Source organism: Schistocerca gregaria, chromosome 1 (genome assembly GCF_023897955.1).
Source record: "Schistocerca gregaria isolate iqSchGreg1 chromosome 1, iqSchGreg1.2, whole genome shotgun sequence".
Taxonomy (NCBI): Eukaryota; Metazoa; Arthropoda; class Insecta; order Orthoptera; family Acrididae; genus Schistocerca; species Schistocerca gregaria.
This window is the reverse complement of record NC_064920.1, coordinates 659,218,038-659,229,739: the sequence shown is the minus strand read 5'-3', so window position 1 is coordinate 659,229,739 and position 11,702 is coordinate 659,218,038.

Sequence of the window (11,702 nt, the reverse complement as noted above, 5' to 3'; positions counted from 1 at the left end):
ACTTTTGGCCACACGCTGTGCCCTTATCACGACTGCAGTCATGGCAAAGAGCTGCGATGTTTCAATGTAAGTGACCATTTCACATCTTTGTTGATATTTACTCTATAATGACGTCACTCATTATTCTCCAGATCCGTACATAACCGTACAACGGTTCAATAATCCAACAATTAAACGACTATGGATCGCAATACATGGGACACATCAAGGCAAATGAAAAAGTTATTTTTTCTCATCATTATTATTGGAAATCTTTATGGACCAAAACACTTATATATGAAAGCTACTATCGAAAGTGAAAGTATCGTACAGGTTCTAAATTCCTACTGAAATAAAACGGTAATCATTAGTAATAAAACTGTAGTCGTAATCATTCTTCGTGGAGGAGTACCGTGTGGGTTGTTGAAGCAGGTGTAACTCAAGTCAACAGAAATTTTAACGGTGATTGTATGATGCATCTTACTGGAAACATTCGGCGCGGCGTACCCACAAGTGCTGAGTGCAAGTAGTAGTCTGCAGCTGCGGTCCAATTCGTTGGTCACTAGTGATGGATTAACGAGCATGCGCACTTACAGATTATGTTGTTTTAGGGTGTTTGAATACGTCAGCTCGCACTGTGTAACGACGTCACGAATGTAATTGTCAGTGTTGACAACGACATACAAATGTGTCAGCTTACATTACGCTGAAATGGCTTAAAGCCATAATGTCAGCAATTGATCATGGTCTAAGGCAGAAATTGCAATAGTGTAATAAAACTAATAAGAGTCACTGGCGTAAAGACGATGTCCTTCAAAAACATTGCTTGATGACAGTCATATTTTACACTTGTTTGTGGCGGTGTACAATTCCCAACATCCGAAGCCAGTCTCTTTGCCTCTAAGACTCTATGCGTGGCAACGACAGTTATTTGTGTTTAATATTATTGCCTTCATTTCATCCTGAAGGAAATGTCCCACCCACTAATTACTCTTTTGATAAGGTTTCTCCCTCAGCTGTGTTATCGACAATGCTTTCCGTGTCACTCCATCTCGTAATTTATCTTCCTTTTTACTAAGACTTTGCATTATTATCTTTCACGTATCTGTAGTTTCTTCCTTTTGCTCATCCCAACGTGGGCACCCCGTTCACAAACAATCCCCTTTTCTCAGTTTTTCAGCTTCAGAAACGTTGTGCTCAGTTGCTCAGAGTGCGATAACATTTTTTTTTTTTTTTTTCACTAGGAGCACAGGGTTTTATGCCTGAATCCACCTGATCTTATCAAGTTACTGATTTCGTCTCATATTGTCCTTCATATTTTTAAGCTTAACTGTTCCTTTAGTAGATCATTTTTTCTTTTTGTTTTATTTATTCACAACCTGAATTACCCCATCCGTTCCTTTTAAGATTTACTTTCAGCAGTTTCATAACTGGGCCTGCTCCCTTAGGCGTTGGTACTGTTCTTGAACATTTAATTCGCCTTTTTTATTGCCTTGTTAACATACAAGTCCAAAATCAGTCACCTTTCAATACTCTTTAACAATTTCGTTTCCGGTCTTTTTTAATTTACGTGCACTTTCAATCAGTTTCCGAACGTAAACAAGTTATTCGTGTTCCTCGTACATCACACCAGTTTGCACTATCGCTCCTGAACTGTCTGGCACAGTTCTCACAATCTCACGTGGCTTAAATGTAAAGAAACTGACTCAGTTTGATGAAGCAGTAAATACAGGGTTATTCTAAATGATGGACCCATTTTCAAAACTTCATACGTATTCAAGTACAAATCGAAAATGAACAAACTTTATACCAATGAAAAGAGGAAGTTTCAAAGTTTTTGGTGGGTGGTGATGGTTTCAGAAGCGGCCGGTAGAGTTCGCGCGGCAATAGCGCCGTCATTCCATTTCACTGTCAGTATCACGAGTGAGATGGCGACTATGGAGCACAAGGTTTACTGCGTTCTTGAGTATGCGAAAAGTGAGTCGCGAATTGCAGTGCAGCGGGCGTTTGGTACCAATTTCGGTATTCAACCACCAATTCGTAAAAGCATTATTCGTTGGTTTAAGTAATTTAAACAGACTGGGAGTGTATGCAAAGGAGAAGGCACAGGCCGACCGCGTGTGTCAGAGGATGGTGTCCAACATATTCAAGAAAGTTTTGTGCGCAGTCCCAGTAAGTCTACCAATAGAGCCAGTCGAGAACTTGGTATACCCCTACCAACTATATGAAAAGTTCTGGACCGGCGTTTAATGTACAAGCGCTGCCGATTAAAACTTCTGCAGACACTCAACACCAATGACAAAGAGAAGCGTCTCACATTTTGTGATGTGCTAGCAAAGATGAAGGATGACGAACTTCTACAGCGTGTAATTTTTAGCGATGAAGCAGCGTTCCACTTTAGTGGAAAAGTCAACAGACACAATATTCGCTTATAGTGTTTAGAAAATACACGTCCACCATTGCAGTAGAAAGAGACTCACCGAAGATCAACGTGTTCTGTGCCGTATCCCGTACAAAGGTTTATGGACCATTTTTTCTTTGCGGAAACAACTGTAAGGGGAATCACGTAGCTGGGCACGTTTGAACAATGACTGTTCCCTCAAGTCATGGAAGATTCCCAGAACTTCATTTTCCAACAGGTTGGAGCTCCGCCCCATTGGCACAATGACGTACGAGGCTTTTTCAATGACTCCCTTCCCCAGCGCTGGATCGGTTGCAAGGGACTTGAGGACCTGGTTCTGCACTTCTGGCCACCGAGATCTCCTGATCTCACACCGTGCGACTATTGCTTATGGTGTTATGTCAAGGAAGCCGTTTACGTCCCGCCCCCACCAACCACTCTGAATGATCTGCGGAACCAAATCACTGCTGCGTGCACTCAGTAACGGCAGATACGCTTTCGCGTGTGTGGGACGAGTTTGGCTACCGCTTCTACATCTACATCTACATCTACATCCATACTCCGCAAGCCACCTGACGGTGTGTGGCGGAGGGTACCCTGAGTACCTCTAGCTTCGATGTTTCCCGTGCAGCCAATGGTGGCCGCATTGAACATGTATAAAATTTATCACATACATAATTATAAAATAATTATTAAAAAGTAATTAATTGAAACTTATGACAAATTATTAAATTTATTAAATTAATATGAAACATTATGAAAAAAACTTTGAAAACTCTTCTTTTCATTGGTATAAACCTTCTTCATTTTGGATTTGTACTTGAATAAATACGAAATTTCGAAAATGAGTCCATCATTTAGAATAACTTTGTATTAATTGGTCGCTGGAACTTCAGGTTTACTTCCGTTCCAGTATCGGACCATGGAAGGCATCGACTACGTCCCTACTTGAAACGGACCTCTGATTTGTTAGTTCTGGGATACACGTCACACTTTTTTACTCTCAGAGTGTTTGGTACTCTCAGAGCTGTTTACAGTAGGGTCGAAGTTTCACTGATAGTTACGGTCTGACAGTTCCTTGCAAGTACTTTCTGTACGTCTCTGAGAATTTTGCGAGAGAAGGTGATTACACACAGCAGGGTGAGAGCTGAGATTTTTCTGTCGTAGTTCTGTGTTTGAAGTAAGAAGTCTGGCTACACTTTTAATACTTTTAATGGCAAAGAAAAACTGTAAACTACTATGTTTGTGTTGGATAAGAGGGCGGAATAAGAGGATGGATGATTTTGTAACAAGCAAGAATCTCATTGCAAGGCTTGTGATGGAAAATCCACGACCACATCGAAATTTTACGAGAATGACAGCGACGGAGGTGAAAACAACTCTTTATACTTGAACTCAAAATTCCAAATATAGATACTGTTATAAGTAAATACATTAGTCTTAAAGACAGACTACTGGTGATACTAACATCATCTACGTTTACTCTCTCTAACATTTGCTAACTAACAATTACGGTGCAATAACATTAGATCAGTTTCATTTTGATACCCACAGAAGTCCAAAAGCCTAATAGGACGGGTAGCTGATGAATGAAGCTTTTCTGGACATATCTTTGTTTGAACGTTTTTGCTTGTATTGTCTTCAGAAACCACTCTTAAATCCCTAAAGACCTATTTATGAACACCCTATATAATAATACAATCAATACATACCACGTCATAGAAAATTATAGATACAGCTGTGTTAGTTGAAGTTGAATTATAATTTTCCGAGTTCAAATTATTACTTTCAGACATAACTTCACTTTCTCTCTATGTCAATTAATTTATGTTATAAAGCAGCTTTGCCTGACTACCTAAATTGTGGTTACTCGGGTAAATTTCTTTTGTGCAGGTGTTAAAATGATAGCCACTTCAGCCATCAAACTTTTCTCCGTATCTCAGATCCTGTAGTCCAGTAACTGCACATTTCATAACGCTGGCCTTTCCTACAAAAATTAAGCAAATGCACAACTTCATCCTCAGTTCATTTCTTGGCAGCTTTCCTCACAATATTTTGCCAACGCATTGCTGACACTCACTCACAACGCATATCCACTGTGACAATAGTGTCAAGTGACCCTTCAAAGACGATACATATTTGCAGAGCGAGCCATTGCAGTGTTGTGGCGCGCACGCCTTGTTTGCGTCTCGCCTGGTGTGCTGCTCGCGAGCGAGCACGCATTTGTTTACGTCCGCTCAGCGGTTTGTCTCAGAGTCCGACTTCAAAAATGGCTCTGAGCACTAGAACTTAGAACTACTTAAACCTAACTAACCTAAGGACAGCACACAACACCCAGCCATCACGAGGCAGAGAAAATCCCTGACCCCGCCGGGAATCGAACTCGGGAACCCGAGCGGGGGAAACGAGAACGCTACCGCACGACCACGTGATGCTGGCAGAGTCCGACTTCATCGACCATCACGGCTTTTTCTTAATGCTAAGCGACAATTAAATTAACTCTTCCTTTGTATCACGGACGACCGAAGGCATTGAAATAGAACGTTTTATACCGGATGAAATGCGTTTCACGCCACAAAATGTTCTCGGAATTCATTTTGCGATCCTCAGTACTACTGTGTTCGTAAAACTGACGAATGATGAGCTGTGCGCCGACGTTGTGCGGTGCCACACTAACGCTCTCAAGTTCCGAAACTTTGACGTACATATAGGGACTGTCGTGGTTGATCACGCTGGCTTTGGCCCCCGAACGTTGCGGTTCTGAGGTACCGTCGGACGTCGTGGTGTCCGCCATTAAACCCTACGGCAACGTCGTCAGTCACGTTGCTGAAACGTGGAAGATGTTCGAAACATACCGTGTCGTCAGTGACGTCCGTCAGATAAAAATTGAACTAAGGAAACACGTGGCTTCGTTCTTGGCCAGCTACACACCTGCACAGCTTTTTCTGAATGTCCCAGGCGTAGATCAGGGACGTCGCTCACCCTGCGGCGCCCACAGTGTTACCTCTGTCTTACGCGTCTGCGGCGGTGCTGCCTACTGCATCCCCTCTGAATCAGTCGGTACTGGTGTCTGCTCCTCTCGACTACGCGATGGACGTTTCACCTGTCTCTCCTACATGCCTGCGTGAGGCAATACAAATGAACGATGATTGTCGGCAGGCGCAAGGTATCTGTCCCGGTCCCATGGTTGATGATCATGGAGCTGTACCTACTTCAGCTTTTCTGCCATCTGGCCACATGCTGGACGATAGCCGCCCGCCAGCCGACACAGAACAGCCTGTTAGGAAGCAACAGTCGCCGAGGAAACGGGATAGACAACGCCGTTCTCTTCTGATGACTGCATCCATCGGATGTGTGCACAGGATGTCGACGCTGCTACTGATGGTGGGCTGTTCTCTGACGCCCTGGCACCTGACAATGCATCTCCTTCCCCGCCTCGAACTCTCGTCAACGTCCACCTCCAGACACCGACGTTCCCTCGCCTGTGTCTGATGCGGCTGCCTCTCTTTCTGTGTCTGAGGCTACCTGTGAGTGCACCTCTGACACCGTTCCACCGAATCGGCACAGTGAGACGTCTGTATACTGGGTGGACGACGTCGATGCTGAGGATGGACATTCTGGAGGTGTACAGAGGTATGGACCACCCTTGGTGGGGTCGGCTCCTCCCTGTCACAGTGATGTGTCCTTCCACAGGGGCGTAACATGGAGTTCCCTGTGCTTACACCATGTTTGAATTCCCCGTCCTCCTTGCGATGGCAGCTTTTCAGAATTATCGCATAGCCACGGTCAGTATCAATACCATTTACGTACGCCACAAACTGGCTTTACTCCATGACATGATGTATGCTGCGGACGTTGACGTTGATATACTTCACGGGGTGTACGCTGCAATTTTCTGTGTTTCCCATGGTTTTACGACACATGTCTCTCATGCTTTCCCTACTGGTAGTGGAGTAGCGATCCTCTCAAACGACGGTATCTTCGCTGATCTAGTTTCCTGTCTCCCTGATGCCAGAGGTATGGCTCTCACGTTTAGTGGCGTCAGTATCATCGATGTCTGTACGGCATTTAATTTGAGCCGCTGCCGTGAACGTTCCGCCTTCTTTTCAGAGACAGCCGGCCGGAGTGACCGAGTGGTTCTAGGCGCTACAGTCTGGACCCGCGTGACCGCTACGGTCGCAGGTTCGAATATTGCCTCGGGCATGGATGTGTTTGATGTCCTTAGGTTAGTTAGGTTTAAGTAGTTCTAAGTTCTAGGGGACTGATGGCCTCAGAAGTTAAGTCCCATAGGGCTCAGAGCTATTTGAACCATTTTCTCAGAGACACGCCTCTTTTACTCGGTCAGCAGGACGCATTGATCTTGGGAGGCAAATTTAACTGCAACCAGGCACCCGAAGGCGAACAACCACGTCACTGTCCGTGTCCGACGATAGCGACAATTCTCCAGCACCTCAGCCTTGTGGATCCATGGGAGCATATTCATGGGGATCGCCCGGGATTTATGCCTTTCACTAGCCATTCTTCCAGCCGCCTCGATCGTGTTTACATCTCCCGCGATATTGTCAGCACGCGCATGCTGCTGAAGTGTGCCCCATTGCATTCTCTGCGCAATCAATCTATGCCGCCAAAGGGTTTAGCGCAGCGGTGGACGATGGAAACTGAACACGATCCACATAACTTCATCCGACTGCCGGCAGCTCATCGAGACCAAGTGGACTGCTTGTGGTTGACGCCGAGATGCCTGTCAGGGAGGTTGCGGAGTGCCGACGACGAACTCAGTAATTCTGTTTCACCAGTTTCCGGGAATGTACTATGGTGCTGCATTCTCCAGAGCGCCAGGCCATAGTGAATTGTGCCAAGGCACAGATCACATCCCTCTCTCGCCGCCACTTTGAAGTGGCTGTGGACAGGGCGCATATACACAACGGGTATATGTAGCGTGTCATAGCAGAATGTCGGCACCGACGAAGGACTGTGATTAAAGTTCTTACGAATGACGACGGACGGCGTTTTGACACCCAACGGGATATCGGGTCTGCCCTCCATGCACATTATCTTTTGTAGTACTCTGAACAACGTCAACACCCTGCCAAAATTACGGATGTCTCCAGGCTCTCCTATGGCTCGTTTCACATGGATGTGACTATGGATCAACTTGCTTACGCACAGAAGACAAAGTCCATGATGCTATCCCGGCGGTTCCTACGAACAGGTCGCTTGACCCTGACGGTCTCCCGCTGTATTTTTATCGGATATTTCGTTCCCTTTTGGCGCCAGTGTAGGCGTAAGTTTGTCAGGATCTTACGTCACCTTTCATGCCGATTCCATACAGTTTCCTCATTCCAATCTTAAGCCTCGGGGTACCTCACGGATATGCGATTACCGCTCCCTGACGTTACGCAACAGCGACACAAAGATCTTTACCGGGTTGTTGGCTCCGCGGCTTAAACGGACGGCTCGAGAAACCGATCAAGCTCCTTTGGGAGGTGCCAAAGACATCAGCACTGCCCTCCGCCGCTATCGGGACATAATCGCTCTTGCTGATGCTCGTCGTATGCCTGGACGTTTCGCAGCCCTCGACTTCAGCCAGGCGTTCGATCGGGTCGATGACGACTACCTGGAAGGGGTGCTCCGCAGTATGGGATACCCTGATGATACTGTCGACGTCGTAACGCGGCTCCTTCGTGAACCTACGAAAAAATGGTTCAAATGGCTCCGAGCACTATGGGACTCAACATCTGAGGTCATAAGACCCCTAGAACTTACAACTACTTAAATCTAACTAACCTAAGGACATCACACACATCCATGCCCGAGGCAGTATTCGAACCTGTGACCGTAGCGGTCTCGTGGACCTACGTCTCGTGTGTTCTACAGTGGCCGTCTCACTCCTCCCATCTCGATCCGTCGATCAGTGCGTCAAGGCTGCCCGCTCTCTGCACTGTTGTATGCTTCCGCCATGGAAGCGTCGCTCTGTGGTTTTCCGAACAACTCTCTTGGATGTCTCTCGGTGACCATGTATTCAGCTGCACTGCTTATGCAGAAGATTTCGCCATCGTTCTTCGTAGCGATGCTGAGGTCAGGGAGACATTGGCATGGGTTACCGCCTACGGCAAAGCGTCTGATAACTGCCATAACGTCCGCAAATCGAGCTCCGTGGCTATAGGTGAGGCTTTCCTGCGGACAGCGCTGCTCGTTTGGGTATAGCTCATACAATTCGATGCTTAGGATTCGATTTCGCAAGTGATCTGCGACGCACGGTTGCCGTCAGCTGCCGGTGCCTCCTTTCCCAACTTCGTGTTGGTCTCTTAGATCACTGTTTATGAGCACTCGCTCTTCTGCAATGGACACAATATGGAATTGTATATTTGGCGTCACGTATCCCCACATAGCACAGACGCTTCCTATTCCGCCATACATGTCCCGTCGCATGCTAGCGGCAATTGGTTCATTTGCTTACCACTGCTTCCTGCTCAAGAAAAGGTGTGAGTCCCTCAACCTCTCCTCTGGCAGAGCGAGAGCCCTTTTCATTGGCTCTCACGTGGTATTGTGGCGCACTTGTTCTACGTGCCTTACCAGCCTATTGCTGGAGGTTCTTACACCGCACTCTCTATAAGCACCTATCCCTCTTCCGGACTTACCGCCGTCCTTCTTTTACCTCCGCCACTTTTTCCTCCACCTGAGCTACGTCCGTGCTGCGATAATGCGAATGCACTTGACATCCACGAAGGCGATCTATGGTTTCCTTCAGCATCACAGGTCTCCGAATGTGGTTGAGCGGAAGCATTCCCACGTCGACGTGGCGATCGGTGTGCGCTCCTCGTCTCGACAGTGACGTCCAGTCTGCGTTGTACCTTACTGTCAATGGGGAGCAAGTATACCTGTCACATGTGCACGGGATTCACCTCGCAGACGCCCCATTGTATGTCGCCTGTGATGTGACAGAGCGAGCATTGCCTGGAGTGCAGGTCAGCAAGAGGTGCCCTGTTACTGGTGCGACAGATGTTGTCGCTACCTGTACGACTCCTCTTTCCTGACGCGGGATACCTGTACTTCCCGCAAGCAAAGACGAACTCTGTGAAGCGGATTTGTGGACACGTAGCACACTACTTGTTTGCTGATGGGGGAAAAAGTATCCTTGATTTTTGACAGTTCCTTAAGGAACGCAATCGTGCAGTCGTCCCCAATACAAAATACAGACAATTTTTCTCCAGTTTCCTTTACAGTGTGTTCTTTAACCCACCCCAGAGCATGAGTGTTTGTGTAATGAAAGGTGATCCCTGCCTCTTCCACACTTAGAATCAATGTACTCTCTGGTCATCGGAATGATCTTCTCGTAAAAACTACACGTCGATAGTCTCAATGAGTCTGACGTCTTCCTGCACCCTCCTGCTCGAGATGTAAGTGTCCTGATATTCTCGATGGTATTAACGTTAATTTAAAAAAAGAAAAATAAATCATTAAACCATTGATGTTCATTGTAGTTACACTGCACTTTCACTTTCCCTATTCTTTCCTTGGTTTCTGGAGGGTGCCCAGGCATCGGGTTGTGTTGTGTTGTGACCCCTGTCCATCTTGAAATATATATATATATATATATATATATATATATATATATATATATATATATATATATATATATATATGTGTGTGTGTGTGTGTGTGTGTGTGTGTGTGTGTGTGTGTGTGTGTGTGTGTGTGTGAGAGAGAGATCGAGGCTGCCCTTCAGTGACAACTTTATTTCACTTTAGTTTGTTAATTCTGTAAAATATGTGTATTATGTTTTTGTACATTATTTGATACATAGCAGTGTATAAGGCTCGTAAGTCTCGAACTTCCGAAGTTTTCCAACTGTCTGTGTCGTTCGTCCAGGAGATAAAACGATCGATTTCTTCGCACTGAAACATGCCAATGCCACATATTATGGCTCAAAATACTCAGTTTCATAGTTACTTCTATTTAATGTGTGCGTGAGTACCGAAAATAAATTACCAAGATGTGGTAGTGTACAAACATGACACAGATGTGTGATGCAATATGGCGCTCAGCACTCTCCGAATACCTTTCGCTCTCCCGACAATGCCGCTATAGTTTTTCTTGTGTGAGAGCTGTCGAGAAATGGAGGCTGCAGTGTACATGACGGTCTCTTTGAGATCTTGCCCCACTCTAGGGCAGCCGGTGAGCTAACTCTCGGCACTGTTTCCAAGACGCTTCTTACTCCCAAAAACTCACTGTGAGTGAAAAACTCTCACGTGTATACCTAGCTTAAGGAAAAGTGGTAGGGATCGGAATACTAACAACAAAAAATTAGAAAATAAAAAACCAGAGATGTATTCTGAAATCAGAACAGAACAAAGTAGTGAATTGTGAGCACCTCGGATAGAAAATAATGAACCACGAAACCTGATTTAGCCAAGAGAAGGGGGGGTGGGGAGGGCAGATTCCGATGAACCTTACAGCATGACTGGTTTCGTTTCTCGGTCGCTGGGTCGCGAAGCTCTAGCGATCACCAAAAAACAAACAAAACATCATTTGAAATCGAGCGACGTGATTAATTCTTTTCCAACCGACCAACAATCAAATTTTCCTGCAACATGATCCTGAATGTATGAGGCGCGGTTGTGGGTGGCTTTGAGTCGACAGCTGCTAGTCATTCGACGAAGTCCTCCCAGAATGGGCGTAAGTGGCGGCGGCCAGTCCTTTCAAAAACTGACTGGCGCCACACAGGATCAAAACTTAGGACTGTCGCAAATCTTGTAGGAGGGAAAGCGACTACTTCCCGTCTGCTGGGCAACAGAAAATGGCCACTTCCTTCGTGCCCCAGAGGCTACCTTCCCCAGCGCCGTCTCAAGTGTTGGAACGGAGAGCTTTTCTCTGTTTTTGCGCGTCTCACGAACAAGAAGATGTTTCTTCACACTTGAATCTTTTTATCGGTTGCAGCCATCTTGAACAAATTATCAACTCCTCTCGAAATGACAGCAGCCTTAATCTGTTTACAGATTTCATTTCCTTTGTACGTCAGGAATTATAATATAAGCCTTCCTTCCTCTCTGAAATTTCTCTACTGCTTAAATTCACTGTTGAATTTTTAGGTACTTTGACCTAAAATATATATGCAACCATTTTGGGAAGGCTCATAATGCGTGGTGTTACGAACTTAAATTTAAAATAACTTATTCAGTTGTACACAGTAAGAGACTTCATCTAGAGACCACCACGCCGAGCTGATATCTTGGTTTTCTCTTAATTCTTTAATCAGTCTCAATTACTAGACGAAAGGCCACTCCCTTTTCCAAAACCGGAATGAACTTCGTCCAACTGC